Below are 9799 nucleotides of genomic sequence, written 5' to 3' on the forward strand. Positions count from 1 at the left end.
TATGTGTGGTTTCCTCCGAAGCTATGGGTCCCCCTTCTACCAGCCAGAGGTGGTACTCTTATTATTATATATATTATTATTATATATATATATATATATATATATATATATATATATATATGTTTCATTGAATATGACCGCATATTCTGTATTTATTATTTTCTGGTTTAGGGCTTCTATCCCTCTAACTATTTTCTTAGCATCAGGGCTTAATTGGAATAGGAGTTCTCCAAAACTCATTTTCGTACTTTTAAGGTGAAGAAAAGAAGTGATTTACTATAGAGTGTATTACACTTATTTGTATAATTTGCACGACGTTTCGAACCTCCATGGTTCATTCTCAAGTGAACAGATCTTACAATACTAGTTGATTTTATACCCGCATTAGGTCAGGTGATAATACAATGAAGGTGAAAAACATGGGGGGATACATAAGGGATAAACATAGGGGCTGCAGAGGGCTTATTGGCCCATACGAGGCATCTCCTATCTAAACACAAAGATTAATCCAATTTGGATTAATTTGGATTAATCTTTGTGTTTAGATAGGAGATGCCTCGTATGGGCCAATAAGCCTTCTGCAGCCCCTATGTTTATCCCTTATGTATCCCCCCATGTTTTTCACCTTCATTGTATTATCACCTGACCTAATGCGGGTATAAAATCAACTAGTATTGTAAGATCTGTTCACTTGAGAATGAACCATGGAGGTTCGAAACGTCGTGCAAATTATACAAATAAGTGTAATACACTCTATAGTAAATCACTTCTTTTCTTCACCTTAAAAGTACGAAAATGAGTTTTGGAGAACTCCTATTCCAATTAAGCCCTGATGCTAAGAAAATAGTTAGAGGGATAGAAGCCCTAAACCAGAAAATAATAAATACAGAATATGCGGTCATATTCAATGAAACATGTTTGAAAGAAAACCTGCTGCCAGTATACACCAATATATATATATATATATATATATATATATATATATATATATATATATATATATATATATATATATATATATATATATATTTCATTGAATATGACCGCATATTCTGTATTTATTATTTTCTGGTTTAGGGCTTCTATCCCTCTAACTATTTTCTTAGCATCAGGGCTTAATTGAAATAGGAGTTCTCCAAAACTCATTTTCGTACTTTTAAGGTGAAGAAAAGAAGTGATTTACTATAGAGTGTATTACACTTATTTGTATAATTTGCACGACGTTTCGAACCTCCATGGTTCATTCTCAAGTGAACAGATCTTACAATACTAGTTGATTTTATACCCGCATTAGGTCAGGTGATAATACAATGAAGGTGAAAACATGGGGGGATACATAAGGGATAAACATAGGGGCTGCAGAAGGCTTATTGGCCCATACGAGGCATCTCCTATCTAAACACAAAGATTAATCCAGTGTAATTGGCCTGTTATGTTGGACATTGTCTTCTGTGTTGGCATCGATATGTTCTTGTCTTGTCCTTACTCTCATGGTGGTTACTCGAAACATGTTTGAAAGAAAACCTGCTGCCAGTATACACCAATATATATATATATATAAACGCTTTCAACTCGGTCAAAAGGGAAGCAATCCTCACTGCAGTCCAGGAACATTGCTCAAGCATTCTCCCGTTTGTGTCAGCAGGCTACAGCAAAGACTCAACCCTCCTGTTTGGCAAACATGAAGTCACCTCAGCAGAGGGAATTCAACAGGGTGACCCACTTGCACCGTTCCCCTTTTGCATAGCGGTTCGAGAAATTACAACCAGACTGTCCAGCGAGCTCAACATCTGGTTCCTGGATGATGGCACTCTGGCAGGCACACAAGATTCCCTGCTAGAAGACCTACAGCTGGTGAAGACACGGGGGGAGTCCATGGGTCTCGTTCTTAACCCCTCCAAGTGCGAAATTATTGCATCTAGTGAAGTAATCATTAGAGCAGTGAAATCAGTTTTACCAGAAGCCTCAGTCGTTAAACCTACCGACAGCACACTACTCGGAGCACCTCTGGGCCACAATGCCATTGCTGCAGTCCTTGACGAAAAGTTTAGAGACCTAAAGAGGATGGAAGAGAGAATTGGGGACTTGGACTCCCACGATGCCCTCTACCTTCTCACAAAGTGCCTTACCTTGCCCAGGCTAACATACTTCTTAAGGTGTGCACCAACTTTTGGCAACCCACTTCTAAATCAATATGATGAGCTCCTCAGGTCAATATTCAGGAAGGCGCTCAACCTAGATTTAGATGACAGTCAGTGGACCAAGCAACACTACCAGTGAGATTTGGAGGGATAGGCATACGAAAGGCAACTGAGGTAGCACTTCCAGCATTCTTATCCTCATGTACAGCAGCCAACGAATTGGTAGGGCAGATCCTACCAGAGCGTATGAGAGAGACAGCGGGAACTCATGATCAAACGTTCATCGAAGCAGCCAGACAATGGGACACCATTGCACACCCTCAACCCCGACCACAAGTCCCAAAAGACCACAAGCAGGCCCACTGGGATAGCCCCATAATGGAAAGACTGTCACAGCAATGATTGACAACGCTGATGCTGAAAACAAAGCCCGCCTCCTAGCGGTAACAGCACCCCACGCCGGGGATTTTTTATTTGCTGTGCCCAATGCAGCCCTGGGAACTCGCCTCAGTCATGACGCTCTCCGCATTGGAGTTGCCCTTCGTCTTGCCGCCCCGATCCTCACCGAACATAGGTGCATCTGCGGAACTGCGATGGCAGACCAATATGGTCGTCATGGTCTGGTATGTCGTAAATCACAGGGTAAAATCGCAAGACATGAAGAAGTCAACGACATCATCAAGAGGAGCCTCGCCACAGCCCGCTGCCCGGCACAAAGAGAACCACACTTATCCAGACCTAACGACCCTCAGAAGCGCCCTGATGGGGTCACCTTGCTACCTTGGAAGGATGGTAAGCAAGTGGTATGGGACTACACGTGCGCTGCCACACTGGCCAGTACCTACCTCCACTACAGCACACGTGAAAGCGGTGGTGCTGCTTCTTTCAGGGAATCGCAGAAAATTATTAAATACAGAGGTCTAGCACACTGCTACAGCTTTGTTCCGATCGGCTCGGAGACCCTCGGTTCGTGGGGAAAATGTGCATTGAAGTTCCTGAAGGAATTGGGGACAAATTGATCAGCGCTACAAAAGACCAGAGAGCAAAAAGTTTCTTGTTCCAGCGCCTCAGTGTTGCGATTCAGAGGGGAAATGCCTGTTGCGTCTTGGGCACTAGTCCAACTTCAGAGGAATTCGAAGAAGTGTTTGACTTGCAACAATGATCGAACCCGTCTGTGACATTCATCAATGTTTCCCATTGTTGTGTTTTTCAAGAGATCCATAACCTTTAAGCACCTTTTTGCATTATTATTTTTGTATCAACCCATGTATATCTTGTAACCATCAAATGCATAATAAAGCACAAAAAATAAAAAAGGAAGGGGGTGGTAGGAGAAAAGCACACAGAAACTGTATTGGAGGGGATCTAAACATTCCCTCTAATGCGTTATGCGTGGTTTCCTCCGAGGCTATGGGTCCCCCTTCGTCCAGCTAGAGGTGGTACTAATAAAAATTAATATATATATATATATATATATATATATATATATATATATATATATATATATATATATATATATATATATGAAAATATCTATCTTTAAAGATACTCTTTAAAAGTGTTTTTAACACAGTAAGAATATTTCATTACAATATTACCTATATTAACTGTAGTAAACAAACTGATTTGACCTACAGGTCAAATCATTGGCATTTCTACAGGATTTTATCAAACCCCTACTAGGGTAATATATTTTGTAATAATTTTGCAAAAAATAGTGCCATTTACTATTTTTAAATAGTTAATTACAAAATTTACCGATATGGTGCAATCGGATGAAAACCAAATTTTTACACTTGACAATTCTTTATTCACTTGTCAAGTGAAAACTTGTAATGACACAACTTTACACTTGACAAGTGGCAATACACTTGACTTTCAGCTCCTGCTATATCCAGATTCCAGGGAGGAAAGGAAGGATGATCTTTGGAATCATTACCTAATTAGACAGGAATAAAATATTCCTGACAATAATTCCTTCAATGATTCCTGTAATCAAAAAATATAATATCTTGGAAAAGTCAAGAAAAAAGTTTAGTGTCAAGGACACTAAAGTGTCTACATAATTACTTAACTCAACAGCTTGACAGATGTCAAGAGTTAGCTAATCAGGTATCTCTTGATTTATTCATCTTGAATAACAGGGTCAATGCTGCAGTTGATAAATTTGATAAAATCAATTGCCATGCAGAGATTTATCTAACAGAGATGGCTAATGCTGATTTAACCCGAAGGAAACTTCAGGATATCAGAGCTGAAACAGCAATTACGAAAATATAATTCAGGATCGTCTAGATCAATTAATCAGACTTGCAGTAGCACAGCCAAATGTGAGCACATCCACTCAGTTTGGTACCTTGGCAGATGTAGATGGTGTTCTCAAAAGATTGGCAGATGTAGATGGTGTTCTCAAAAGATTGGCAGATGTAGATGGTGTTCTCAAAAGATTGGCAGATGTAGATGGTGTTCTCAAAAGATTGGCAGATGTAGATGGTGTTCTCAAAAGATTGGCATATGTAGATGGTGTTCTCAAAAGATTGGCAGATGTAGATGGTGTTCTCAAAAGATTGGCAGATATAGTTTAATGCTGACAAATAAAGTTTGAGTTACAATATATCACTTGCATGAAATAAATAGGACAGATTTATTTCTAGAAGCGTTAGCAATAAAACTCCTTGTATTATTATTCAGCAATATCTTGTTTGATTATACAGTTCACTTTTGGTCGTAAAGTCACCAGATAGTGCTAACCCTACAAATAAAAAATCTTCCTTGTGAAGAGATGAAAAGCTTAATTTACATTCTCTTGGAAGGTGAAGAGTTAAGGGTTAAATTTAGATCAAGATATTACTCTGGGTAAGGGACTATGAATGGTGAAGTTCATTACAAAATGTTTTCCACACACATTCCCACATATTATAACGTTCTGTACACACTTAACAATATTACATAATATGACTTTAAACATATTATATAATATTTGTAAAGTCACTAATAATTGAGAGATAATAATCGTCACTAATAATTGAGAGATAATAATCGTCACTAATAATTGAGAGATAATAATCGTCACTAATAATTGAGAGATAATAATGATGAGCGGGTGATGAATGAGGAGGGGAAGATGTGTGCAGGGGACACTTACCCGGCCACCACGATGAAAAGATCAAGTCTGTTCCAGGAGTCAGCCATATAAGCCCCTTTCCCAGACCACCCCATCTTGATCATCTCCACGGCGAAGAAGGCAAAGATTGCGTCGTCGAACATCTGTGGAAGGTGTTCCACCATCACCACCAGCACTATTACAACCACCTCTAATATACATTATATATTATTACATATATATTATATATTAACATACTAAACAATCTGGAGGATGTTGATCCGGACATTTTCTTTAAAAGATCAGCTGTAACATGAACGAGGAACAACGGGTTCCAGCTCAACAAGCAACATTGTAGGACTGAGAACAGCAGATGCTTTTTCACCCATGGGGTTGTAAACCCGCGGAACCGCCTACCCGCTGAAACCGTAAACGCTAAAAATTTGGTGTTTTAAAATACAGCTAGAAAAGATAAGGGAAAATGGGGGGGGGGGGAAACCTTTGACAAGCCGCCGGGTTCCTGTCCTCGTCGAGATCACTAGTATTAGTGGCCCTCAGGTAAGGTTCTTATTTACTGACACTTATTATTATTTAAGATATTTCGTAAACCCATTTAAACAATGGGTATAAATTGGATTAGTTTTAGATTTAGGAAAAACCTGGGTAAATACTGGTTCGGTAACAGGGTTGTTGATTTGTGGAACCAATTACGCACAACGTTTTAGGCAAGATAAATACTTTTTTTTTATTTTCTACTTTTCTATGTCTAAGTGCTCATGCTCCTTGTTTCCTTACACCCATGGTTAAGGGTGTAAGGTCTTATGCCTTCTACTCTCTTCTCTCCGGAGAGGGACAAATTGGCCGGCTGCCTCCCAACATTTCTCGTTGAAGAAGTCCAATATTTCCAGTAGCGACCGCCGAATGAGTTTCTCCAGTGGCATCTGTGACAGCTCTCTCCTTTCTTTTTCCAACGATATGCCAAACTTTTACCTCTTGCCCGTTTTCTTAAAGAGTGCATGTCACCTTTCACAAGATGCTAACATGCCACTCCTTAGTGATGTCTCACCGAGTTACACTTTCAGGTGAAGTATGGCTCGTTCTTCTTTATCATAATGAAACATGGGTCCACTGACCTACTAAGGAAAACTAGCGTTTTTAATCTTTTTAAAAATGGTTTAATTAATTAATCCTGTAGGTAGCAGTTGCGGGAACAGGTCAATAAGGTCAAAGGTCCAGGAAAACGTCCTTTGCCAAATGCGGAACACAGTCCACCACCACACATACAGACCATCACCACCACACATACAGACCTCCACCACCACACATACAGACCTCCACTACCACACATACAGGCCCCACCACCACACATACAGACCATCACTACCACACATACAGACGATCACTACCACACATACAGGCCTCCACCATCACACATACAGACCTCACCACCACACATACTTCCCTCCACCACCACACATACAGACCACCACTATCACACATACAGACCTCCACCACCACACATACAGACCACTACCACAACACATACAGACCACCACCACCACACATACAGACCTCCACCACCACACATATAGGCCTCCACCACCACACATACAGACCTCCACCACCACACATACAGACCCACCACCACCAAACATACAGACCTCCACCACCACACATACAGACCTCCACCACCACACATACAGCCCTCCACTACCACACATACAGACCTCCACGACCCCACATACAGGCCTCCACCACCACACATACAGACCCACCACCACCAAACATACAGACCCACCACCAACAAACATACAGACCTCCACCACCACACATACAGACCTCCTCCACCACACATACTGCCCTCCACTACCACACAAAGAGACCTCCACCACCACACATACAGGCCTCCACCACCACACATACAGGCCTCCACCACCACACATACAGACCTCCACCTCCACACATACAGGCCTCCACCTCCACACATACAGGCCTCCACCACCACACATACAGACCTCGACTACCAAACATACAGCCCACCACTACCACACATACAGACCTCCACCACCACACATACAGACCCACCACCACTACCACACATACAGACCCACCACCACCACACATACAGACCTCCACCTCCACACATACAGGCCTCCACCTCCACACATACAGGCCTCCACCACCACACATACAGACCTCGACTACCAAACATACAGCCCACCACTACCACACATACAGACCACCACCACCACACATACAGACCTCCTCCACCACACATACAGGCCTCCACCACCACACATACAGACCTCCACCACCACACATACAGACCTCCACCACCACCACATACAGACTGCCACCACCACACATACAGACCTCCACTACCACACATACAGACCTCGACCACCACACATACAGACCCACCACCACCACACATACAGGCCTCCACCACCACACATACAGACCCACCACCACCACACATACAGGCCTCCACCACCACACATACAGACCACCACCACCACACATACAGACCTCCACCACCACACATATAGACCCACCACCACACATACAGACCTCCACCACCACACATACAGATCCACCACCACCACCACACATAAAGACCTATACCACCACACATACAGACCTCCACCACCACACACACAGGCCTCCACTACCACACATACAGGCCTCCACCACCACACATACAGGCCTCCACCACCACACATACAGACCTCCACTACCACACATATAGACCTCCACCACCACACATACAGACCCTCCACCACCACACATACAGACCCACCACCACCACACATACAGACATCCACCACCACACATACAGACCTCCACCACCACACATACAGACCTCCACCACCACACATACAGACCCACCACTACCACACATACAGACCCACTACTACCACACATACAGACCCACCACCACCACACATACAGACCTCCACTGCCACACATACAGACCCACCACCACCACACATACAGACCCACCACCACCACACATACAGACCCGCCACCACCACACATACAGACCTCTATCACTACACATACAGACCTCCACTACCACACATACAGGCCTCCACCACCACACATACAGACCTCCACCACCACACATACAGACCACCACCACCACACATACAGACCTCTACCACCACAACATACAGACCTCCACTACCACACATACAGACCACCACCACATATACAGACCTTCACCACCACACATACAGACCCACCACCACACATACAGACCCACCACCACACATTCAGACCTCCACCACCACACATACAGACCACCACCACCACACATACAGACCCACCACCACACATACAACAAGGCAATAATGCGTGAACGCCATCCTACACCCACTGTAGATGATATGATCTACCGCTTGAATGGTGCAATTGTATTCAGCAAGTTAGATTTAAACAAGGGCTATCATCAGCTTGAACTTGATGATGAGAGTCGATTCATCACAACGTTTACGACACATCGAGGTCTGTATAGGTACAAGCGCCTGAGTTTTGGTATCAACAGTGCTGCTGAGGTATTCCAGCACATCATCAGCCAAGTATTGCAAGACATACCTAATGCTGACAACATGTCTGATGACATCATTGTTTATGGCCGTACCCAAGCTGAAGACGACAAAGATCTTCGTGCAACATTGCAACGCTTACGAGAAAGAATCTGACGTTAAGCCGAGCAAAGTATAAGTTCAATCAACATAAAATTGAATTCTTTGGACATGTACTTAGTGACAAAGGTCTGTCTCCGGATCCTAAGAAAGTTGCAGATATCAAGAATGCTGCACTTCCTTCAACGTCCACTGAAGTACATAGTTTTTCTGGGAATGGCAAACTACTGTTCTCGCTTCATTCCAGATTTTGCTACCATTACGAAGCCTCTACGTGAGCTGAAGAAAAATGCATCATGGTACTGCAGAGATATCGAGCAAAATGCATTTGATGCTGTGAAAGATGCACTAGTAGAGAATGCGACTGCTGCATACTTTGATCCATCAATGGACACTGAGTTAACGGTGGATGCTAGTCCTGTTGGTTTAGGTGCTGTTTTTAGCCCAACACAAACCTGGTCAACCAGATTCCAAAGTAGTAATTGCCTACGCCAGCCGTTCTCTCACAGATGTTGAGCAACGATTACAGTCAGACAGAGAAGGAAGCTCTTGCTCTTGTATGGGCTGTGAACACTTCAATGTGTATCTGCTTGGTGCACCCTTCACCACGATAGTCACTGACCACAAACCGTTGAAGACCCATCTTCAATAATCCAAAGTCCAAACCACCAGCTCGCATTGAGAGATGGGCTTCTTCGTCTGCAACCATACAACTTTACAGTGAAATACAAGCCGGGTGCAGGCAATCCCGCTGATTACATCAGTCGACATCCTGCCAACAGTTTCACCATCACCAAGCATCAGCAAGTTGCCGAGGAATATGTACACTCTGTAACCTGTGATGCAGTCCCTAAGCTCTCACTCTTGATGAAATCCGTACTGCAACACTAGAGGACCCAACTCTGCAA

This window comes from Procambarus clarkii, chromosome 44, assembly GCF_040958095.1.
Source record: "Procambarus clarkii isolate CNS0578487 chromosome 44, FALCON_Pclarkii_2.0, whole genome shotgun sequence".
Taxonomy (NCBI): Eukaryota; Metazoa; Arthropoda; class Malacostraca; order Decapoda; family Cambaridae; genus Procambarus; species Procambarus clarkii.